This window comes from Rhinoraja longicauda, chromosome 14 (assembly GCF_053455715.1).
Source record: "Rhinoraja longicauda isolate Sanriku21f chromosome 14, sRhiLon1.1, whole genome shotgun sequence".
In the NCBI taxonomy this organism is placed as follows: domain Eukaryota; kingdom Metazoa; phylum Chordata; class Chondrichthyes; order Rajiformes; family Arhynchobatidae; genus Rhinoraja; species Rhinoraja longicauda.
The window spans coordinates 19,069,554-19,096,300 of NC_135966.1; the positions used below are offsets into that span (position 1 = coordinate 19,069,554).

General features: G+C 40.3%; 1 long non-coding RNA gene across 1 annotated transcript in view; it reads right to left on the reverse strand.

Moving 5' to 3' along the window:
* The window catches only part of LOC144599841 (uncharacterized), a 120,991-nt gene that overhangs the window by 17,245 nt on the left and 76,999 nt on the right, over positions 1-26,747 (reverse strand). Inside the window, exon 2 of the long non-coding RNA XR_013548045.1 lies at positions 2,059-2,130. This is a non-coding gene — a long non-coding RNA (uncharacterized LOC144599841). The remainder of the gene's footprint in view (positions 1-2,058; positions 2,131-26,747) is intronic.

Below are 26,747 nucleotides of genomic sequence, written 5' to 3' on the forward strand. Positions count from 1 at the left end.
CTTTGCGGGACACCTATATTCAGTCCTCAGGTGCGACCCTCAGCTTCCCATTGCCTGTTGTTTTAATTCCTCATCCCACTTCCACTCTGATCTATTAGTGTGTGGCTTCCTGTACTGACACGGTGACGCTCCATGCAAGCTTGAAGAACATCGCCTGTCTGGATTCTGTCTGGACACATTGCAACCTTCTGAATATAATATTCAATTCTACAATTTCAAATAATATGATTTCTCAGTGTGAATCTGTTATCCACCTGTGATATTAGCTCATATTGTTTTTTTACTTTTACATTTTTCTTTTTTTTTCTGTCTGGGAAGATAGGAGAGACTCAGCCAGAATTGTTGGGCAAGGCCTCCTGCTCTGCATTTATTATTTGGACTTTGTTCTTTTGGGCGATGTTCTCACTCCCATTCATTCATTATTTATTCAAAAAATGCTGGAGTAACTCAGCAGGTCAGGCAGCATCTCGGGAGAGAAGGAATGGGTGACGTTTCGGGTCGAGACCCTTCTTCAGACTGATGTCAGGGGGGCGGGACAAAGGAAGGATATAGGTGGAGACAGGAAGATAGAGGGAGATCTGGGAAGGAGGAGGGGAAGAGAGGGACAGAGGAAATATCTAAAGTTGGAGAAGTCGATGTTCATACCACTGGGCTGCAAGCTGCCCAGGCAAAATATGAGGTGCTGTTCCTCCAATTTCCGGTGGGCCTCGCTATGGCATTGGAGGAGGCCCATGACAGAAAGGTCAGACTGGGAATGGGAGGGGGAGTTGAAGTGCTCGGCCACCGGGAGATCAGTTTGGCCAACGCGGACCGAGCGCAGGTGTTGAGCCAAGCGATCGCCGAGCCTGCGCTTGGTTTCGCCGATGTAAATAAGTTGACATCTGGAGCAGCGGATGCAATAGATGAGGTTGGAGGAGGTGCAGGTGAACCTTTGTCTCACCTGGAAAGTCCAGCATTTTGTGAATAAATACCTTCAATTTGTACCAGCATCTGCAGTTATTTTCTTATCCCATTCATTCATTGACCATTTTTTTCTGAAGAATGGTCTGGACCCGAAACATCATCTATTCCTTCTCCCCAGAGATGCTGCCTGTCCCATCGAGTTGCTGCAGCATTTGTGTCTATCTTCGCTTTAAACCAGTATCTGCAGTTCCTTCCTACACAATTTTTATAACCTGTTTCCAGATTATCCTCATGGCCATCTAGTTTCACCTTACCACCCCACCCTCCCTGCTACGAGTAATGAACAAGCAATTTTTGAGGATTCTGATCAGCGATGGAGAAAAAACACTGTAAGGTTACAAAGAAACTATGTTTATTAAATTTTATGAAATACGGCAATAGGATTAGTAAAGCATTAATAAAGGATTAATAAAGCCGCAAGTCTCATTCTCGTCTGCCCATCAGGAACTCAACTGATACAGGCAACAGCTGATAACAACAACACTCATGTGTTTCTGCCCGTTGGGGAGTCCACTCCAACTCCAACTGGCCTGGAATAATTTGTTCTTGGTACAGTTCCAGATCATGGTACAACGAGAAGTCCAAAGAGTCTCATGAAGTCCCCTGTATACCCCAAGACTACACAATAAACCACTTCTCATAACAATCCCTGAGACCATATTAGCAATTATCAAAATAAAAGGTGAAAGAAAACGGAGCTCATACAGATGCAAATACTACTCTGCACTTAGCAGTTTAACCTATCTATTGCTGGCTATCATTACACTTCTAACTTTATTCAATATACACAGCTTTAAAGGCATCCCTTGACTCCTCTTCAATTCCAATAAAAGTTCGCCGACCTGTAACATTGATTCTGCTTCTCTTCCCACAGATGTAGCCTGACCTGCAGAATATTTTCTGTATTTTCTGTTTTTGCATGAGATTGAATAGCATGTGATCACTACAGATTAAAAATGTGTGGCAGCAAATTGCCATAATTTCTACAATATCTACCATAAGAAGAATGAGAGCAGAACATGTATATACTACAGTACATCACATTTTGATTGAGAAACATTTCATTGTTCTTTCATCAAAGTTCTAAAACCTTACCCAACAACATGATGAGAGTATCTTCATGATAAAGACTGCAGTGGTTCCAAACGTTGCTCAAGTTGGCTAAATCTAAGAAGAAAATGTAGGGGAATGAGAAGGTTATTGTAGAACTTGGAGGAATTTTGGTTTTCTTCTAATACATATATTAAATTGGAAGAAACTATTATTTTAGGAGATGATATGTGTAACCCATCTCAGAACTAGTGGTGACACCAAGGAAGAATCCAAGATCCAGGGTCACCTTTAAAATTATTATGAAATTACAGGAGTGCTTCTGAAATCCTTCATTAATTTATGCAGTGCAGCTCTGATTACATTTCACGTGGCTTCAAATGCGGGAGAGGACAAAGAAAAATTAATAATGAATGAAATTCCTCCCAGTCAAAATACATCACCAGAGAGAACTTTTTGTTTGGGCCTAAGGGAAAAAGTTTATAGGACAGGAAAGGGCATCAACAAATTTAAATAATTTTGATAGCAAGAGACTGGCTCCCAGAGCCTCCAGTGTAGGTCAGCAAGGAAAGGACGCACCAAATTAATGCAGCTTTGGATACAGACAGCACAGCTTGGAGGCACTGAAGTTGACACTATGTGAACAATTGGGAGCTTATCCAGAGGAATATTGACACCATTGAGTCTGGAGTTGACAAAAGCAGGGATGAGAGATTCTACAACAGATGGACCACTACACTGATGGAGGCAAGCAATGATATGAGGGTGGATGGAGTGGACTAACGTGCGATCCCTGAAGATTTCCAGTCATGTAGTTATGAATATTACATTCCCCTCAGCTTGAAGCAGTACTGGCTCAGATGTGCGTTCCCTTTAAATTCAATCCCTTCATCGGAATATTTTGTCACTTGCATTTGATATGACTGAAGTTCTCCTTGCTGCCTGTTGTACAAGATGTCACCTTTCATAAGGTGAGGTATTTTCGAAGCAGTGGTTATAAATCTGTAATTTATGTCTTATAGCAGCTGGAGCATGGGTTCTGCTGGCAGAATACAGGGGATGACACATATTCTTCATTCAAAGAATGGCATGAATACAGAATAACTGCCAAACAATGTTTGTAATGCTCACATATGCAACTGTCATGGAAAGTATAGTTGTACTTCTCCACTCTCACAAGAACAAGATGGGACAGATGGAATATGCTGTCAATTGTAGAGGTCTGGAATTAAAAACAGGAAATGCACCCAGCAGGTCAGGCAATGGGTGTGGAGAGAGGAAAATACATTTCACATTAATAACCTTAATTAATGTGGTAAAGTGGTAGGACTGCTACCACTTTTCACCCACGTGGGGGTTGCTCTGCACAGGATCCATTCCTTTGCTGCCAGGTAAGTCTAAACTGTCGAAGCTATCCTCTTAGAAGTATACCAAGTGTTGGAGTAACTCAGCGGGCCAGGCAGCATCCCTGGAGAACATGTGTCCTCCAGCACTTTGTGTCCTTCTTTACAAACAAGCATCTGCAGATCCTTGTTTCTATGCTATTGAATTATGGAAATGGCATAAGTAGATTACTCCTGTTCCTCTAATAATTCCATGTTTTACTGAAAGAAGAATAAATCACAATCCCTGCACATTGCAATCCATCAAAGTAACAGGTGCAGGAATTGTTTTTGTTTTTTGCATTTTCACTGATTTAAAAAAACAGCAGTAGACATCATTTTTGAGATATAATGGTCCATAAGCAGTCATCAAGTTCAGTGCATGTATATCCAACACAGTTATCTCTTGCCCTCTAAAGAGTCCAGCTGTAAAACATGAATTTGTAGAACTAACTAGCTTTTTCACTGGGGGAATCGGCACATGGATCTTGTGCCAAGTTGGAACCGAGGATTTCTCCGCATGTCTGTTCATTTAAATGAGGAACTTAAGGCTGCGGAAGAAATAATAGATTTATATTTTACCCGTGGTGTTTGCTGTTTTTAATCATCTGGAAGTGTTCTCGATTATTTAATTTCTCTCTTTTAAAATAATAAATTTTAACATTTTTCCTCGCTCAATTTTTTTCTCATCGTTTTTGAAATAAAATTGTGTAAAGTCCTGGCATTAAGCTGGGCTTCCTCAAACAGCATGCAGTTACAAGTTTAATGCAGGATAAAATCTCATTCCTTAAAGGCAAACAGAATTTTACTTCAGCTTCAATAGATTTATATGAGTTTGGAGTAATATGTACAAACACTTTGGCTAGACATACCTGTAAACATGAGGAGGAAAGACACATCATGTACAATAACTTTGGAAATTAATCTAAAATAGGCAGAGATGCAAAAGGTTTTGGGTGTGCAGATTTGCCAATTATATGTGAATTACAGGAAAATAAGGCCAAGACAAAACCAAACCACACCTTGGGGTTTTGTACTGAAGGGTTGAGTTGAAAACTAAACGTTTCACTTAACTGTTCTTAAACTTTAATCAGATTGCACAATATTACTGTTAGCAGGTTCGACAAACATAATACATCTGAGGAAACTCCAAAATATTTTTTTTAATGAATTCAATACCAGCATTTGACATTACGTTATAGGAACATTTGAGTAGAGAGATCTTTGTTCCCTTTGAAAGAGAATGCAGAGATTTCTTTGCAATTGAAAGGCTTTGATAGAGTGGTCACAAAAATAATGAGGTAAAGCTCATCCTCTGTCACATGCATGAAATATACTGTACTGTAGCATCTGCAGATTGTACTGCAACTTTGAGTAGGCTGTACCATTAATCTTGATGAACCTAGTTTTCAGGAAAAAAATGCATCTATCTATCTCATACAATACAAACAGGTGATCAAGGATGAATTATAATCTTCATGTGGAGATAAACAAAACTGGAGAACATTAAACTGGAGAACATACAAAATAATCACCAAGAAACCAAACAGTGTATTTAAAGTGGAGAGAACTTACTGTCACAAGCAAAGTTTAAAGCAAATAGCATTGGTGCATTTAATCAGAAGTTAAACTCCAGGATAGGGTTGAAGGGATATCCTCATGTAGGAAAATAACTGCAGAAGCTGGTACAAATCGAAGGTATCACAAAATGTCTGAAGAAGGGTCTCGACCCGAAACGTCACCTCTCTCCTAGATGCTGCCTGACCTGCTAAGTTACATTTTGTGATACCAGGGATATCCTCATAGTCAGATAACCAAAGATGAACAAGGGAGGAGAATAAAGGCCAGTATAAAGATTTGTTGGGCAGAATGTCATATTTTTGTTCTATAAATCCCATACAATTCCATTAAACTATAAGAAAGGCAAATGGAAATTGTACAAGGAAAATATTTTGCTTAATAAAGTGAAGAACTAAAATCATCAAATTATTGCTGCTTTATTGAAAGGCTCTGAATATTCCCATCGATCTTCAAAATAATGATCAGTTGCTTCTTACTAAACAATGTCCACCGGATTTTTTGAAAAGTCTACTCAAACGTCTACTCCGACATTCAATCATGGCTGATCAATCTTTTCCTCTCAACCCCATTCTCCTGCCTTCCCATAACCTCTGACATCCTCAGCAAGAATCTGTCAATCTCCAACTTAAAAAATATCCATTGACATGGCCTCCACAGCGTCTGTGGCAATTAATTCCACAGGTTCACCACCCTCTGACTAAAGAAATTCCTCCTCATCTCCTTTCTAAAGGTACGTCCTTGTATTCTGAAGCAACGGACTCTGGTCCTAGACTCTCACATTAGTGGAAACATCCTCTCCACATTGACTCTATCCAGGCCTTTCACTATTCGGTAGGTTTCGATGAGTTCCCTCCTCATCCTTCTGAACTCCAGTGAGCATAGGCCCAATATTAATCAAATTGTTTACCAAGTGTATTGTTTAAAATCAGCTGCTTGTTATCACTTATGAAATGAAAATATAAATCTTTTATCAAAAAATATAATACATAATGACAATATGCAAAATTGTTCCAAAATTTATGTTTTAACTCCAGTGTAAAAAGCCTGTTGAGAAAATAAGTGCTGTAGACGGGAAATCACAATCAAATGATAGATCATAAGGTCATAAATAGGAGCAGAATTAGGCCATTCGGCCCATCAAGTCCATTCCGCCATTCAATCATGGCTGATCTCTCTCTCCCTCCTAACTCCATTCTCCTGCCTTCTCCCCGTAACCACTGACACCCGTGATTGGTGATTTTCATCCTCATTTTCTTGTGAATAGGGAGTTCTCAGTCTTCACATTGGCATTCATTGGGTGTTAGGAAATTGCTGAATTCGACCTTAAATGTAAACTAATTTCACTAAAGTCATTTAGAGCTGGTATTTCATCTTTAATGACATTTTTAATGATATGATTTATGATCCTGACATGCCACTCCACCTTGTAACCCAGAAAATATATTGAAACTCAAGTAGATGTAAAATGTTGCTAGAGAATTTTTATATCATGTATTTTCTTTTCCTTTATTTTTTTTCCTAGATCTTTCTTTTTCTGTCCCTCCTTTAGTCCATAACTTTTCTCTCTTTTATTTCTCTGTATAATTTAACTAATTCATTCCACAGTCTAGGAATTACTTCATGCTGTTTTCTTGGCAATAATATAATATTACGTCTCACTTGCTTAATGTGAAATTCACTTCGAGACTGAGGACTTCAATGCTTCATAAGTTCATAAGTTATAGGAACAGAATTAGGCCATTTGGCCCATCGGGTCCACACCATTCAATCATGGCTGATTTATCTTTCACTCTCAACCCCATTCGCCTGTCTTCTCCCCATAACCCCTGACAGCCTTACTAATCAAGAATCTGTCAATCACTGCCTTAAAAATATCCATTGATGGCCTCCACAGCTGTCTGTGGCTGTGAATTCCCCAGATTCACCACCCTCTGACTAAAGTAATTCCTCCTCATCGACTTTCTAAAGGTATGTCCTTTCATTTTTAGGCTATGGCCTCTAGTCCTAGATTCCCCCACTAGTGGAAACATCCTCTCCACATTCACTCTATCCAGGCCTTTCACTATTCGGTATGTTTGTATGTTAATAAGGATAATGTTGTATCCTTATTGTTTTGATGTGTTTATGCTTTATTCTTAATTGTTAACTGTATGTTTGTGAGCGGAGCACCAAGGCACATTCCTTGTATATGCACATACTTGGCCAATAAACTTATTCATTCATTCAATGAAGTCCCCATTCATCCTTCTAAACTCCAGCGAGTAAAAGGCCAGTGATGTCAACCGCTCATCGTATGTTAACCCAATCATTCCTGGGATCATTCTTGTAAACCTCCTCTGGAAACCACTCAAATGCCAGCAGATCCTTCCTCAGAACTGGGGCCCAGAACTGCTCGCAATACCTCAAATGTGGTCTTCATGGATCTTTTAACTGTAGATGGCTCAATTGTAATCATGTATTGTCTTTCCGCTGACTGGGTAGCATGCAACAAAAACCTTTCACTGTACCTTGGTACATGTGACAATATCCTAAACTGTAAACTGTAAACTGACCAGGGCCTTATAAAGCCTCAGCATGATATCCCTATTTTCATATTCTAGTCCATGCAAAATAAATGTTAGCATTGCATTTGTCTTCCTTTTGACTGATTTGACTTGCAAATGAAGGTTTGGGCAGCACTTCCAAATGAGGTTCACAGAACAGTATTGAGGGGTTTTCCAGTGCAAGAGTGCAGTGAGATTGACAATTCTGTTGCCAGCCTGGCATTCCCTGCTGCTGCATTGCAAGTTGTCACTGTTGTAAGTCTGACCTTTGCAGCAAGCTCTTGACGAAACATACCACACTTTTCCAGATGCAGAATATGATTCCGCAAAGATGTATGCGCAAGGGCATGGGAGAGTGTTCGCAAGGGGTGAAAGGCTGTTGGGAACACAGCTGGGGGATGTACAAAGAGCAAGGATGGATTCACTGTGCCAACGCACACTGAGCACTGAAGGCTTATTGCTGAAGAATTCTGAGCCATTCTGTGCAAGGAAGCATGAACTAGTAATGGTGCAGAGAGGTCACTGAAATTTAAGGCTGGAGAGAAAGAGTGGATATCAGCCAAAGGACTGGTCAGAAATTTAGTTTTAGTTTTAGTTTTAGAGATACAGCGTGGAAACAGGCCCTTCCGGCCCACCGGCTCCGCACCGACCAGCGATTCCCGCACATTAACACTATCCTATACCCACTAGGGACAATTTTTACATTTACCAAGCCAATTAACCTACATACCTGTACGTCTTTGGAGTGCGGGAGGTAACCGAAGATCTCGAAGAAAACCCACGCAGGTCACGGGGATAACTCCATACAGACAGCACCCTATATATATATATATATATGTACTTATATGCAGAAATTCAATTGCATACTATGCATAGTTTTATACTTTGCTGAGAAGTTCGTAAAACCTCAGGAAATGTGCCAAAGACAAATATAATTTCTTCTCGACCCAAGAATAGATGGAACCTTTCCTCCTGCTGATAAGGAAATTGGTGATAATTCCCAAGTCTTGAGCCTGGGTCAAGAAGATTATTAAGGGGTTGGACATGTTAGAGGCAGGAAACATGTTCCCAATGTTGGGGGAGTCCAGAACCAGGGGCCACAGTTTAAGAATAAGGGGTAGGCCATTTAGAACAGAGATGAGGAAAAACTTTTATAGTCAGAGAGTTGTGAATCTGTGGAATTCTCTGCCTCAGAGGGCAGTGGAGGCCAATTCTCTGAATACATTCAAGAGAGACCTAGATAGAGCTCTTAAGGATAGCGGAGTCAGGGGGTATGGGGAGAAGGCAGGAACGGGGTACTGATTGAGAATGATCAGCCATGATCACATTGAATGGCGGTGCTGGCTTGAAGGGCCGAATGGCCTACTCCTGCACCTATTGTCTATTGTCTATTGAAACAGTGGATGCACTGGAGCAGGCAAAGCAAGAGAGAAGACAAGTTCATATCAACAGAGATATGGATGTAGGAGATCATTGTGCATATTGGAGGCCAAACACAACTTTTCTGTCATTAAGTTCAGCTATCATTTATTATCCAGTGAGCAGCAGAACCATCTCATAGGGTGGTGCGAAAACTCACCTGCCCTTTGTAAATAAAAAAGCTTCCACTGACCTCGTACAATGTGGCAAGTTCAGCATTTTAGATCATCTTTATCCATGATTACAAGGATTTTTAATATATTTTCTACGATTTTTTTGCATCAATTTACTCAAGCACAAAGGCTTTAGTGACAAAACAAGCATAATCCTTAAAGATATTGCATTTGCTGGTCTGAAGTACACCACACACAACATTGTAGAGCATATTTTCTTTCTAGGTATTGCTACAGAAAAGTACAATACTTTTTAATGGAATTGGCTTTATTAAATATAAAACCCTTGATACATTTTGCAGCAAAGGTCAAAAAGAATATAATCTGGTTTGACATGGTTGATATCATGCCACTAAATTAGCAGTCTAAAAAAATAGACTGACGAGTTGAATTTAAACTTAAGCTATTTATGTACATTTATGATTCGCTTCACAACTAAAAGGTTCTTTCATTATTCAAACCTTTATGATCATATTATAGCTTTTCATACTCTCAATGCCTTCTAGTTATGAAAAAAGGATAAAATAATTGAATAATTCAACAACAGTTAAGATATGACTGTCACGTAAACATCTTAAAAATAATAAGGAAAAACTGAAAAATGTTGGTCTTGTAAGCAGATAACAAGTTGTTGAATCTAAGCTATTTAGTGGGAAAGAGTTTAGTCAGACAAAGATGCCTATTCTTATCAGTCCTAACTTTGATATATATTCTAAAATTTTGCCTTAATTACAATGTTGCTCTTGAGACCCCAGCATTTGCATCCTATAAAGACTGGCATGCTATAATTAAAGTCACTATGTAAAACAGAAAGTTGTGAGATAGCATTAATAGCTCTATAAAATTATGTTATGGCTGAGAACCTTAGATTGTGGGCAGAATATGTATTGTGAAATTATAATCTAATTGTAAAAGTATAATCATTTGAACACAAAATGTAATATATTTCTAAATGTACCACAGTCTTTGAACTGAATTTTTAATTGCACCAGATAAAGTAACCACAGTAACCAAATATTGTGTTGATATCATGCCAGTAAAAATGTGAAAATCAGGCACATTGTTCAAAATAAGATAATTATTTGTATGATGTAAGTCTGCTCATGCAAAAGCATTTGCAAAGTGCTTCCAGCAACAATTGTGCCAAGTCTGTGTCAAGTGTTTTCTGAATAAAATTGAATGGAACATATCACAATAATTGCATATTATATCCCGCTATATAATAGTATTAAGCATGATTCTGTTCAAACCATAACTGACTCCCATACAAAGGCATTGTTTCAGTTTAGTTTAAGTCTAAGAAACCTACAGTGAATGGAAATAGTATTTTGAATGCCCTGATGAAGAACATGAGAAATAAAAATCAAACATTTAACAGCATCTTTGTGAAAATAACAGTCATTTTTTATTTTAGTGATTAGTTTTCACAAATCTGAACATTTATGATCATTGAGCACAGAACACCTCCTCCATGTGGCACTTAAGGTTTTTTTCAAATCCTAAACAATATTAAGTAAGGTGTTTATATTCTCAATTACCTTTGTGGCCCGATTAGCATTCATTCCATATTTTGGCTAGGTTGTCTTATCGCAAACAGAACCATCAACATATCTTGCAAAATAACAAAAAGATAACTTTTCCACAACTACCACCTATTTTAAACATCCTTTACTTTAATCCTCTTTCACGAAGCATGAAAAGAGTATGGTGATTTTTCATCGCAACATTGAGTACATCTCGACAGCTTTTACCATCTACACACTCACCATTTCTTCACTACAGTGAGTATCCTTCTCTCAATTCATTACCTCCCTCCAAACAGACTCCGATGTTGCTTCTTTTACCTATTCTCATGAAAGTTTCCCAGTGCTCATTCTTTTTCTTCTCCAACCTTTGACCTACAGCCTTCAAGAGCATCGACTGACTTTCAGGATTCCTCTCCTGAAAGTATTATTGACTGGTAGCCAGACAACCATTCAAGAACTCAATACAATTCAACTTTTGTCATGTCCTTGGCTTTCCTTTCCACCTCCTTGGCCCATTTATCCTTGGAGTAACATATATTAAAAGTGCTGCACAAATGCAAGCTCGTGGCATTTGCTTTATATTTCATCAGAAGTCTTCTATTCTGCTGCATATAAAACAATTTCTGTATTTGCAAATAAATATCCACCATATTATCTTCATGCACAATCATTATCACCTGATTGTCCCTTGACTTTCAAACTATTCACTAATTTTATTCTACTTTATAAAATGTGGGTCAAGCAATAACAAATCTCGAGACAATTTCAGCTATGATGTTCTGTTTAGCCTTTTCTAAATATGTATGCTACATTTGTTGTTTTTTTTAAATTTAATTATTTATTTATTTTTAAAAAAATGTTAAATTGTATTTGTACATTTGCCTTAGCACAGTTCTTCTCAATAAAACACTAAAGATTAATGCCACTGGTTCCACTTATACCTCTACCTCAGCCTTTTTCAGACTGATTCCGATGCTATTTCAGTGCCTTTAATTTTTACTTTGAAAAATGGCTATTTTTTTTCTTTGCCTGCTTACACACTGATCCTGGGGAAACGGCTGGGTACTACATCCGGGCCAGTTGCTTACCGTGCATGGATTCGCTCAGAGAAATGCTGATCTTGCATCTGCCACTGCGACCATTGGTACAGACGCACCCGAGTCTGGCTGGGCAGCTGAAAATCCTCCACTAACCTTCTGTTCAAAATGATCATCAGTGCTTTTTGCTTATCATCCATTCTCCCAAGTACCATCTATATCTCTCATTCCCCTTGCCCCTGATTCTCAGTCTGAAGAAGGGTGTCAACCCGAAAACATCACCTAATTATTTTCTCCAGAGATGCTGCCTGACCTTCTGAGTTACTTCAGCTTTTTGTGTCTGTCTTCGGTTTAAACCAGCATCTGCAGTTCCTCCCTACACATAATAGCATGCAATCCTGGTCACAATTGTGGATTGTTTGTGTTGTTGCCTCAGGACTTTAGCTTTGTCCTGATTTTTGGATTCTCTGGAAAAAGGATTTATGTCTTTACCTCTTTTGAAAAAAAAAATCATACTACATAAAACATAATTACGCTGAATTACAAGATGATTATTTACACCATCGAAATTCTCACTTTCTAATAAGCAAATGTTTGCAAGTGAAACCACTGTTTAATTCAGCTATGTTATTTATCCAGGTATGTTGTTTACTAATCTGGGAGATTTACTTCAATTTAAATGGACCATCCTTCTGAGTGATGCTCCAAAATCTGTAAGCTAATGTCATGTCAACTTTATCCAACCAAGAGATTATCTTTATGTTAATCTTTAACTACATATTGATGTTTAATCTTTATGATTATCTTTAACTTCAGATAGTGCCTGCTTTCCCTCTCAATCCCCTCCCCCTTCCCAGTTCTCCCACTAGTCTTCCTGTCTCCGACTATATCCTATCTTTGTCCCGCACTTTCCCCCGACATCAGTCTGAAGAAGAGACTCGACTTCTTCCAGAGATGCTGCCTGACCCGCTGAGTTACTTCAGCATTTTGTGTCCACCTTCCATTATCTTTATGTGATTGGTATCCTTGCCAGAGAGCATGAAACCAAGGCTATTGTCCTTTATGAAAAAAACAGTTGATTCTATCAAAATGTGAGCAACCTTATACATATATATATTGTGAGAGAGAAGTAAAAAGGGTTAATTGATTTAAACTAAGGACCATGAGAAATAGCTGACCCGACTGTGCTCGGCTAGATAAGAACCGCAAGAACAAATAGTGACATTCCGAGGATAAGGGCAAGATATCCAAGGAACTGGTGACATTCCAAGGATAAGGGCAAGATATCCAAAGAACTAGGAAAGAGGGCAAGATATCCAAAGAATAAATAGTGACATTCCGAGGATAAGGGCAAGATATCCAAAGAACTAGGAGAGAGGGCAAGATTATCCTCGGAATGTCACTATTATATATACATATATTATATCAGTTCTGTTTGTTGTGAATGTAATGTTATAGGGTGATATTAAACCGTCAGCAAGGAGAAAAGCAACACATAAATACAATAGGCCAGAGCTGCACTTAAATCTAATTTTTGGATTCTCCTTCAAGTAAATAAAGCAGCAATTAGGAAACTCAAGTGAGAGAAACAGGCTGAAAACATAAATATGATAATCAGTCATTATCAGCAAATTTAATTCTAGACACATGGCAAAGACAGATGTCCTGGAAATGCACTAGAACAATCATGGCAAAGCAGGGTTTGGGGTATTTGTTGAACAGATCGGTTGACAAAATAAATGGGCAATAAGAACACAAGAAATAAAAATATTTCAAAAAAGTGCAGATGCTGGAAATATAAAATAAATCTGAAAATGTCAGAAATATCCAATCAGTTAGGCAGCACCTGCAGAAAGAGAAAACAATGTTTCAGGTCTAGGCCTCTTCATTAGAATTGGGAAAGAGAGAAAGAAGGCCAACATGCCATTCGCTTTCTTCACTGCCTGCTGTACCTGCATGTTTACTTTCAGTAACTGGTGTACAAGGCCACCCAGGTCTCGTTGCACTTCCATTTTTCCTAATCTGACACCATTGAGATAATAATCTGCCTCTTTGTTCTTGTCGCCAAAGTAGATAACCTCACATCTGCCATGCATCTGTCCACTCACTCAACCTGTCCAAGTCACCCTGCAACCTCCTAGCATCTTCTTCGCAGTTCACACTGCCACCCAGCATTTTGTCATCTGCAAATTTGCCAGTGCTACTTTTAATTACATCATGTAAATCATTTATATGTATTGTAAATAGTTGCGGCCCCAGCACCGAGCCTTGCGGCACTCCACTCGCCACTGCCTGCCATTCTGAAAAGGACCCGTTTATTCCAACTCTTTGCTTCCAGTTTGCCAACCAATTCTCTACCCATGTCAATGCCCTATCCCCAATACCATGTGCTCTAATTTTGCCCACTAATCTCCTGTGTCTGACCTTATCAAAGGCTTTCTGAAAGTCTAGATACACTACATCCACTGGCTCTCCTTCATCCATTTTACTTGTCACATCCTCAAAAAATTCCAGAAGATTAGCCAAGCAGGATTTCCCCTTCATAAATCCATGCTGACCTGGACCAATCCTTTTACTGCTATCCAAATGTGCGGCATTATTACTTCTTTAATAATTGACTCCAGCATCTTCCCCTCCACCGATGTCAGGCTAACTAGTCTATAATTCCCCGTTTTCTCTCTCGCTCCTTTCTTAAAAAGTGGGCTAACATTAGCTACCCTCCAATCCACAGGAACTGATCCTGAATCTATAGAACATTGGAAAATGATCACCAATGCATCCACAATTTTTTGAGCCATGTCCTTGAGCACCCTGGGATGCAGACCAGCAGGTCCTGGGGATTTATCAGCCTTCAATCCCATCAGTCTACTCATTACTATTTATCACTTAACGCAAATTTCTTTCAGTTCCTCTGCCTCCCTAGTTCCTCTGGCTTCTAGTACATATGGGACATTGTTTGTGTCTTCCTTAGTGAAGACAGAACCAAAGTACCTGTTCAACTCTTCTGCCATTTCCTTGTTCCCCATAATAATTTCACCTGTTTCTGCCTTCAGGGACCCACGTTTGTCTTTAATCATTTTCTCTTAACATACCTAAAGAAGCTTTTACTGTCCTTCTTTATATTCTTGGCCAGCTTTCCCTCGTACTTCATCTTTTCACCCACTATTGCCCCTTTTAATTACTTTTTGTTGTCCTTTGAACGTTTCCCAATCCTCTGGCTCCCTGCTACTCTTTGCTATGTTAGACACCTTTTCTTTTAGTTTTATTCCATCCCTAACTTCACTTGTCAGCCATGGTTGCCTCATAGAATCTTTCTTCCTCTTTGGTATGAAATGATCCTGCATCTTCTGGATTATGCCCAGAAATTCCTGCCATTGCTGTTCCACCGTCATTCCTGCTAGGATCCTTTTCCAGTCAACCTTGGCCAGCTCCTCTCTCATGCCTTCATAGTCCCCTTTGTTCAACTGCAACACTGACACTTCTCATTTAACCTTCTCCCTCTCAAATTGCAGATTAAAACTTATCATATTATGGTCACTACCTCCTAGCGGTTTCTTTACCTTGAGTTCCCTTAGACAACACTAAATCCAGATTTGCCTTCTCTCTGGTAGGCTCCTGTATAAGCTGCTCTAAGAATCCATCTTGGTGGCACTCTACAAACTCCCTTTCTTGGGGTTCAGAACCAAGCTGATTTTCCCAGTCTACCTGCATATTGAAATCCCCCATAACCACAGTGGCATTACCTTTGTTACATGCCAGTTTTAACTTCTGCTGCAACTATCCAGGCTACTGTTTGAGAGCCTGTAGATATCTCCCATTAGTGTCTTCTTACCTTTACAATTCCTCAATTCTATACACAGTGACTCTACATCGTCAGTCCCGATGTCACCCCTCTCAAGGGACTGAATTTCATCCCTCACCAACAGAGCACCTCAACTGTCAAATCCTCTCTGCAGTCTGAAGAAGGGACACAACCCAAAACATCACCTATCTAGGTTCTCTGGGGATGCTGCCTAAGCCATTGAGTTTCTCCAGCACATTGTGTCTTTATTTTAATAACCGGCACCTGCAGATTCTCACCTGCAGAATTTCACTGTCCGGCGCTGCCTGAAATAGGCCGCGGGATTTTCTCCGCCTAGCGGGGGCTTCAATGTCGGGAACCACGACCGCCCCGACATGCAATGGCAGCGTCTTCACCCGCCCTGAATCGCGGGGCTTGGGTCGGCCCACTGCGGACCTTTCACCGTCCGGTGCGGGAGCTTCAACGTCGGGAGCTCTGACCGTCCCGACATGGCAACTTCAACAGCCTGACTGCGGGGAGAAGACAGCAGGGGAAGAGAAAAGACATTCTGGCCTTCCATCACAGTGAGGAGGTGACTGGAGGAAACTCACTGTGATGTGATGGTTGTTTCTTTTTTTTGTTTTGTCTTGGTTTGTGAATGAGCATCTTATTGCTTATTTTTATTGCTCTTATTGTTGGACTGTGGGTAACGGAATTTCGTCCAAAAGACTTGTTTTTTTGGATGACAATAAAGGTTATTCTGATTCTGATTCTGATCAAAGTCATTCAGCTGATTGTAGCCATGTCCAAGAGTGGGATAAATACACTCATGCTGATAACATCTGCTATCATCTTCAGTCATGTATTCTTCTTCCACCTTCAAGAACAAGGAACACAATGTTCCTGCACATCCTTCAGACCCCCAGCATGATATCGGACCAAGCATCAAAACTCATGGGAATATCTCTTATCAATTTCACTGAGGTTCTTTGCAGGACAGGTTATTAACTATCAATGAAATTTAATGCTTGAAATGTGCCATTAAATATCAAACTGAATTGTGCCATTGGACCCAACAACGTGCCCTTTTCATCAATCATTTGGGATACTGAAAACTACTAAAAACATCAGAGTTAAAGCCACAAAAAGCAAGCACAAAGCTAAAAGCGATACAACATAGGAACGGTCCCCATCAATGGTCTCCAAAAACCTAGCCTTTATTCTGGTACCTCAGAAAATTAAAATTGTTTACTAAGCCTACTTATCAGCTGATTATTACATTCCCAGCCACTGCACAAAACATCAAACAGCATCTGGAGTGCCTGCGCACCCATGGCAGAATACAGCAAACTAGTGGTTGCACAATAACATTGAGGCAGCAGCAAAATGATCCCATACGTTTAAGAGGAGATATTTTTGCTCAAATTATCAATCATTGCTATTGAGGAATATGGTGTTCCCCCCATCCCCGACCCCCTACTTTCAGTAGGCCAAACGTCATCCATCCTTTTTTTCCAGAGATTCTGCCTGACCTGCTGAGTTACTCCTGGCAATATGTGTCTATCTTTGGTAACAACCAGGATCTGCAATTCCTTGTTTCTACATTTTGTCTATTAGTTTAGTTTAGAGATACAACCAGAAACAGTCCCTTCGGCCCATCGGGTCCACACTGACCAGCGATCCCCGCACATTAACACTGCCCTACACACACTAGGGACAATTTTACATTTACACCAAGCCAATTAACCTGCAAACCTATATGTCATTGGAGTGTGGGAGGAAACCGTGGATCTCGGAGAAAATGCACGTGGTCACGGGGAGAATGAACAAACTCCGTACAGACAGCACCCGTAGTCAGGACAGAACCTGGGTCTCTGGCGCTGTAAGGCAGAAACTTTACCACTGCGCCACCGTGTCGTAAGACTGGTTTGTGTAGCTCTCTGCTGGGTCAACTGAGTCAAAGCAAACTCATTTGACTTTTGTGTTAGATTAGTTGAAACAGTAAACAACACAATTCCACTCTCATCTGGAAAATTCTGCAATATTAAAAAAATAATTCTCAGCTACGATTTTTTTGGAGTGAAAGCTTGAAGCTTATTGAATTTATCACCTTATCATTAAATTTGTAAATGAGAATAGTTATCAATTATTCAATCTGGTTTTAAATTCACTGTGTTTCGAATATATATGGGCCAACTAAAATAAAATTTTCAAAGTTTAATTTAATTGACATTCAAATTCCAAAGTGGTAAATTGTGACATATTTATTAAAAGTGACACTTAATAGCAAAACAAATGAAATACTGAAGATACTATTGTAATATAGAGTGTGATTATAAACATATTACAGAGTAGCAAATTTGTATATAATTGCTTCAGGTACCATAGTGTTGATTAGAAACCAACTTCAGTTGACACCTAATTACGACTGAGGTTTTTTGAGAAATTACCTGACTGATAATTGCTATCCATCTCTCATCTCTGAAGATAGACACAAAGTGCTGGAGTAACTCAGCAGATTAGCCAGTACCTCTGGGGAAAAAGGATGGGTGACTTTTCTAGACGGAATCCTTCTTCAGACTGAAAGTAATGGGGAGGGAAAAGGAGGTAGGAAAAGGCCAGAACAAATCTGGGCTGGCAACAGATGACCATTGAAGGGTGGAGCCCATAATGGCCCATTGTTGGCTGTTGAAGAGATGATAACGAAGGGATAATGGATGCGAACAGTAGAACTAGTAGGATGACTGTGTGTGTGGGGGGGGTTGGGGGGGGGATTGGTGGGGGGTTGGGGTTGGGGGTTGGGGTTGGGGTTGGGGTTGGGGGGGTTGGGGGGGGGTTGGGGGGGGGTTGGGGGGGGATTGGAGGGGGGGTTGGGGGTGGGGGGGGGATTTGGGGGGGGGTTGGGGGGGGTGGGGGGAGCGGGAATGTAGGGGTTACTTGAAATTAGATAAATCAACGTTCACAACGCAGGGTTGTAAACTGCCCAAGTGAAATATGAGATGCTGTTCCTCCAATTTGCATGTGGCCTCACTATAACAATGGAAGAAGCTCAGGACAGAAAGGTCAGTATGGGAATGGGAAGGCAAGTTAAAATGTTTGGCAATCAGAAGTTCACGCAGGTCAAGGCGACTGAGTGCATGACTGAAGTGTCCCCTATCAATGTCACATTTTATTGGATATTCATCTTATGACTGTACCTTGACATAGAAGGATGCGTATGTATGTTTGACAGGCATTCATGCAGAATTACAACTCTTTATACGACCACATAGATGCCAAACAAATCAGATGATAGAAATTATCTATAGCTATTCACTGGACCAGCAAATTGGGATTTTGAGACACAATTAAAAAACCTATGCATGAAAAAAATGCCTCTAATTACAGGAAACAGTCCATAACTCAGTGAAATCAATGCATCAGCTGATGGAATCTCTCAGCTTGTATATTTAGGACATCTGGGTTTGTATTCATCCAAACCTAGGCTGTCCATGCTCTAATTGAGTCCAAGTTTTATTTGGCCATTCATCTGCGCTCGATTGCCAACTTCTTTACTGACTGGACCTCAGTTTCAAAATCCACACCCTTCTTTGCAAAGCACCTATGGCCTCAGCCAATAACCCTTTGAATTGTATACTCTGCCTGCTAGCTTGTATTCACTCCATCACACACACTGGTGCTTTTAAAGTCATGGACCAAAACATTAAAATTGCTCTCTGAAATTCACCACTTCCGACAAATCCGTGAGTATGCTCCTAGAACTCATCTAATTTGATCTGCATATGAATGTATCTTTGTGCCTCAAGATATTTCAATAAGGTAGCCATATTTTACAGGCTTTTAAAACTGAGTGGAGAATTTTGCTGCAAGAAAAACCAATGATCCAACTGAAATCGTATTGTTTGTTCTGCACAGAAAACAGCAAAGGAATGAGCTGCCTCACAGCTAGACATTGGAGCCTCAAACTGATGACAGATCTGGACTTCAGACAATTTTACTGCATCAATCAATTTTCGGCCCCTTCATTAAGGTTTTATCACCACTTCCTCACCAGATCTTGTCATGACCAGAAACTCAGTTTAGAACCTGGATCTTAACTGAATGTCTTTTTGTAGAGCCTTTTCTTTTTCTTGGCAGTGGGCTACATAGTGGACCCAAATAGATCAATCAGTTATTTACAGCTTCCTATATGCCTGTGAATACAATTATTAGCCCAAAGTTTCCGATTATTATTCCTAAATACAGCATGGATCATGCTTGCACAAAAGGACAACCTGCTTTAACTCATCATTCTGATTAGAACAGCATTTGGAGTATATATTATGGAGCCTTCACATGGCACTGCTGACACAGTGCAGACACTAAGTGTGCCTGTGCATGAAAGATAACTGGCCTTGCTGGATTATGTGAGGTCAGCTCATTTCCATTGATTTCTGGATCTGAGAATGTGTCATTGATAACGCAAATGTGCAAATTAGACACAAAATGCCAGCCCTTAATGATGGCTACAGGGTAGTCATGCAGTAATGGAAGTTTATTTTTCTCTCTCTTGCTCTATGCAGGGAAGCTGCTTTAACAGATCTGGGAATGGCAAAGTCTTTTAACCTAATCCTGCAGCATTTGCTCTGATTAGACTCTGGAGTCCAGCTTCACAGCCACTGAAGTCACAAATGGTGCCCTCTGTTTCTGTGACTACTGTGCACCCTCTCTTCTCAACTCTGTCTCAGGCCTTCAGAATGGTTATCAGATCAGCATCCTCCTGCACCTCTCCTCTGTCAGCAGTTTCAACAGATGTTCCTTACCTAGTTCTAGTTTAATTTATTCAACCAAAGCCAGAGAATTGCCTGTAAAATATTATTTTCTTATTTCCACGTGACTACATCCCTCCAGACCAATTCTTGCCTTCTACCCATTTCCCATCAATAAAGAAGGCCTTTACTAACCTCATTTAAAAACATCTTTCTTCATTTACTTTGTTAACACCCACTGCTCTCTCATTAGAACTGTTCTTTATCTCTCCAATTAATCATGCATGCTTTTGGATTAGCAGAAATATTCCCCAATTGAATTTTGGGTGGGTCAAAACTTGTCTTGTCATTAACACTGTTTCCTAGCTCCCAATTCCACCTCTTTGCTGATCTTGAAGACTCCACTGGATGGTTTCAATGCTACCTCCACATTGGGCAGCAAGTAGAATTTCCATGAGACTATTTCCTTCTTTTACCTTTATAATGTCCATGTTTGGCTCCACCTTTTCCTCTTTATTGTGAATCTTTATTGTATTACTTCTCCGTGGATTGTCATCTTGTCATGGTGGAGGAGCTTGTGAGCTCCTGAGATCCTGAGAGCGATGCCGTCTGGAGCTATGCTCCTGGTTGGGTCACCCATGGTGGTAAGACTGAGGGGGAGGTCCCTGACAAAGAGCAATCCAACCAAGACCTCAACGGTGAAACAGGCGGAGGATGATGGCTGACTTTAGTGGAGCGTCACAACTGCAGGGAGGGCGGTTGAAGGCTGCAGTGGGCGGGTGCTATAGATGGGAAGGTAGATGCTCCCGCCCCCACGAGTCTCGGGCAGATGAGGCTCGTCAACCTGGGAAGGCAGTCCATCGAGGAGAAGGAAAACTCTGATCTAAAACCTCCACTGCTTTGTGGCCATATCCAGTCATGGAAAAGGCTCCAGGAGTAAACCTCAAGAAAAATCTGGAGTCGGAGTCCCTAAGGCAGTTCGGCTTTGCCTACAACCTCGTTCTGGCAGCTCCTGCGATGGTGCTGGTGCCAAACTGTAACGGCTCTGCTGTTCCTTTGGATCAATCAGCGACGTGGAGATGGGGGACCTGTTGCATGGGCAACAGCCTGTCCTTCATATGACTTCGCCCAGGCTTGCATCTGACCACACATCGACGCTGCTCTAGCCGAGGTTTGGAGCAAGCAGCCAACAACCAGGATGCATCACCCATGGTCAGCCATGACCGAGGGGGGCCTTACACCTATTGTGTTGCAGATTCAAGTTATCTAATAGTCTCTGGGCTAATCTCTTGTGCTGTATCCTATTAACTGCAATCTGCAGGATCTTGCAATGATTTTTCTAACTTTATTCATATTCTGACTGCTCATTACCCTCCTCTATTTTATAATCTAACAGCCATTCAAATTTATCATTCCCATTCTTGCTTTCAATTCCTCCTTCTTCCCTGTCCCAATCTCCTTCAGCCTTACAATCTTCCTGAGAACAGCTGCAGTGGTGAGATCTTGTACAATCCTTTTATTTTACCTTCATCTGTCTGGATAGCGAAGTGTAGAATATGGTTATTAAAACTTGATGCCTTTCTTTCCTTCTTAAAATTGTTTTTAAAAAAAATATTTTGGTCATCTATCCTTAAGCGATTGCGTGGGAAATTTTGTCTGCAAACATACCTGGAAATGTACCTAGATACATATTACCATCTCAGTTCAGTTGAGTTTAGTTTATTGCCACGTGTACCGAGGTACAGTGAAAAGCTTTTGTTGCATGCTAACCAATCAGCTGAAAGACAATACATGATTACAATCGAGCCATTTACAGTGTATAGATACACGATAAGGGAATAACGTATAGTACACGATAAAACCAGTAAAGTCTGATTAAAGATAGTCCAAGGGTCACCATTCAGGACTGCTCTCGAGTTGTGGTAGGATGAATCAGTTGCCTGATACCAGCTGGGAAGAAACTGTCCCTGATTCTGGAGGTGTGTGTTTTCACATTCCTTTACCTTTTGCCTGATGGGAGAGAAGAGAAGAGGGAATGACCAGCTTAAAAGTTGGTTCATAAATGGATACATAGAAACATAGAAAATAGGTGCAGGAGTAGGCCATTCGACCCTTCGAGCCAGCACCGCCATTCAATATGATCATGATTGATCATCCAAAATCAGTACCCTGTTCCTGCTTTCTCCTCATATCCCTTGATCGATCCAAAATAATTATTAATTCCTAAAATGAATTCTTAAAATTATAATTAACTCCTAAACTCAAATTTACTGTCGACCTTGCTTTGTGGCTTGATCACTGCTCTAACATACCAGTTGAATTACTGGGTAGCCATCCAATGTGAATACCTTATATAAACAGGTGTGTGCCTTTCCTAATCATGTCCAATCGATTTAATTTACCACTAGTGGACTCCAATCAAATTGTAGAAACATCTCAAGGATAATCAATGAAAACAGGATGAACATAAGCTCAATTTTGAGTGTCATAGCAAAGGGTCTGAATACGTATGTAAATGTGATATTTCAATTATTTCTTCTTAATTACTTTGCAAAAATTTCTAAACACCTGTTTTTGCTTTTTTATTATGGGGTATTGTGTGTAGATTGATGATAAAAAAAAGAAAGAATTTAATTCATTTTAAAATAAGGCTGTAATGTGTCAAAATGTGGAAAAAGTGAAGGGGTCTGAATACTTTCTGAATGCACTGTATGTAAATAGCAAAGCAAAACTGCTTCAAATGCTCTTTTCAGTTCTGTCTGCGCAGAATCTTTTGAAATTTCCTTTAACACAAAGCCCACTCACGAAGAGTATGTTCAACATATTGTGGGTAGATGGCATGAGGCAGGATAAACATAAAATAATTAACTCCTAAACTCAAATGTAATAGTTATATTTTTTGCATAGTTGACAATAACTCTGTAAAGTGTACAACTATATAACAAAATCTCACTACTAGATCTGTTAAATAATACTGCAAAGAGAATCATTTTGAACAGTGGCTTCTAGTTTGGCTCGTTACTTCTACTTTAACAAGGGAGCTTTCAGCCCCTCCGCAGAAATGAGTCTTCCGTTGTCTGCCTTCCATGGCTACAACTTGAGGAAATGCCTGCCTCAAAGATTAGCTGATGCAGGATTTGATCCAGCAGTGCATCGATTTCCCCTGAGATTGTGAAAAGAGGACTTTTGTGCAGTGGATTGAAAAATTGATATTAGGGTATTGTTCCTTTAATCCAAAAACACTAGCAACTGCTCTGAAAGTAGAACTCAGAGATATGCATGCCCAGGAACTTGATGTTGCCGACTCCCTCCACCATTGTATCATCAATGAAGACATGTTTGTGGATCCTCGACCTTCTTCTTCTAAATTCAACAATCAGTTCCTTTGTTTTACTGATGTTGAGAGTAAGTGTTCTTCTGGCACCATTCAATCAGAAGATTGATCTTCCTCCTATATCTGACTCATCATTATCCGTAATTCGGAATGGTGGTGTCAATGGCAAATTTAATGATGGAGTTGGAACTGTGTCCAGCTACACAGTCATGGGTATAGAGTGAATAGAGCAGCTGGTTGAGCACACAGCCTTGTGGTACCCCTGTGCTGATGGTTATTGAGGAGGAAGTGTTGTTGCCAATTCATACCAATTGTGCTCTGTTGATGAGGAAGTCGAGGATGCAGTTGCAAAGGCATGCACAGAGACCAAGTTCTCTGAGCTTGGTAACATATTTGGATGGGATGATGGTGTTGAACCCTGAGCTGTAGTCTAGGAACAGCAGGCTGACATATGTGCTTTTATTGTCCATGTGGTCCAGTTCACAGTGGAGAGCCAGCGAGATCACATCCCTCATTGATCTACTGTGGCAGTAGGTAAATAGTAGTGGGCCCAGCACAACTTGATCCAGTTTTCACTCTACTCGTGTATCTTATGGCCATAATTGTATTGCACAGAGAACACTATTGTCTTGTACACATCTAATGCTGAAACGCATTAGGCCTACAAAGGTGATTTACAGGGAAAATGCCCACCCAAATTTTCATGAAATTACCTCAGATTTCTCTACTATTGATTTCTACATCTACCTTTCTTTGATGGTTTCAGCAGGATCTCAAAAAAAACTTTTCAGCACTCGAAAGACTTGCTTTTCTGCTCTTCTACCGTACTCCAATCAGAATAAAATGGATTTGATATTTATTATAATTGCATCCTTTTTTTAACATTGCTATGTCTACCCTGGCAGGGCGCCATTTGAAAATCATTGTGTGAGAATCCCTTTAGAACAAAATGAATAATTCTGAAGAACCATGAGTGATGCTTTCATTTCTAGACAATCTAATGTAATTTAGCTCTTTGATGCTGAACAAAAAGATCAAAAGAGCAACTTCTTTAGGGATACAATATCTATTATGACTCCAAACAACCTTCATAATACAGCAGTGTATGAGTTCACTGCAGTAATTTGGACAATTAATCTTCATTTTAAAACAATTTCAGATATTGAAGAGAAAACTCGGGTCTCTGAGCATATGAGAAAACCTTTACCACACTCCACTGCCTCTATCAGAGCTGGTGCAAGAAGTTCCTGGTGGCTAATCACTTCTCATTGGTCTTCATTTCAGAACTATAATAGTCTAATATATATATTGCCTGTTTAGGTATGCATTAAAAAACATATATTTTCTGTTTCATTCATAGTTCAGCAGTTGGTCCATAATTTTCTGCAGCAAAGGGCGGCACCTTTGGCATAATGGTAGAGCTAGTGCCTTACAGTGCCAGAGATCAGGTTTGATCCTGACTACGGGGGCTTGTCTGTATGGAATGTGTATGCTCTCCCTGTGATTTGCATGTGTTTTCTCTGAGATCTTCGGTTTCCTCCCACACTCCAAAGACGTACAGGTTTGTAGGTTAATTGGCATGGTGTAAAAAAATTGAAATTGTCCCTAGTATGTGTAGGGTAGTATTAATGTGAGGGGATTGCTGGTCGGTGCGGACTCAGTTGGCCGAAGGGCCTGTTTCTGCACTGCATCTCTAAACTAAACTAAACTAAACTAAAAGTGAATGATAGTATGCAACATTCTATTAAACTTCAAAGTCAAAGTCAAAGTCAACTTTATTGTCAATTTCCAGTTAGTTTACACAGACAGAAAATCGAAATACCGTTTCCCACAATCCCGAGGAATAAAGTGCATTAAATTAAGTTAAAATTAAAAAGGCACAGCAAACAACAATCAATATAAAATATAGTCACTTCAATGAAAAAAAAGATGAAGATGAATATATTACAATAAAAAAATAATGAACAGTAGTGCAAAGCCTGTCCATAGCAGCGTTAAAAAAAAAAAAGTCTGGTGCTGGATGTGCGTGTGTGTGGGGTGTTAAAGTCCAGGTCCAATGGGGGCAGGGGAGAGAGGAGGGAGGGAGGGGAGAGAGTTCAGCATCCTGACAGCCTGGTGGAAAAAACTGTTCTTTAGTCGGGTGGTGCTCGACCTCAGGCTGCGAAACCTTCCCCCTGAAGGCAGGAGGGTGAAGAGGCTGTTGGAGGGGTGGGAGGGGTCACCCATAATGCTCAATGCTTTGCGGGTGAGGCGGGTGGTGTAAAGGACCAGGAGTGTTGGGAGTGAGGCGCCAGTGATCCTCTCAGCAGTGTTCACTATGCGCTGCAGGGTCTTACGGCTGGAGGCTGTGCAGCTTCCGAACCACACAGTGATGCAGCTTGTTTTGTAACCTATAATTTGCTGAACACAGTTGGTTGTACACATGCCCATTTCAAACTGAACATTGTAGCGGTGATCCTCTGTGATGCTCAACTCTTAAATGGCCCTTTGTTGAAGAAATGGTGGAAGAATGACAGATAGACCAACTGATAATCGACATGCAATTCAAAAGGCTCATTAGCTGCATCTGTAAGTGGCCCTGGTGCAGCTGGTTTGGTGTTCCCAGGGAACTTTATGGTTTGAGCCATTAAGTAGCTCATTACATGGAGAGCAACAACAGCAACACAGAAATGCAGCTAAAATAAGCTCCATTTGTTATTCTTAAACTTCTTCATGCATGCTTTTGCTGGAGGCCATCTCTACATTATGCCTGCTGTTTTGATAAATTAGGAAATAGTAGATAGCTATGAGTTGACCGTGTCCCTCATGATTGTTTCTCTATGGGGGAATACGTCAAGCAATGTATGCCTGGTCCATTCTCTATGTATCGAGTTAGGTACTAGTATGGAACATTATTATACAGCAGACTTCCAGCAAGATAAGTACAGGTGAAGGTTGTGAGCGTGGAGCCTTGGGCAGCAGCAGCCCAAATTAGATTTTTGAGGAGAGGAACGACAGGACTATCCTTCCTTGGTTCACAGAATAATCCCAAAGTCATCTTGACTGATTCACTTTGAAGTCTGAATGCCTACATTTGAGCTCCAGGCATCCCATGATAGCGGCCTTACAAAAAAATGTGAGAAAGGTTTTGGTCTGTTCATTATTATTAACATGTTGAGGCCGTTTTGCCGACAGTAATACCCAGGCTCCAGAATGGAAATTGACTCCTAT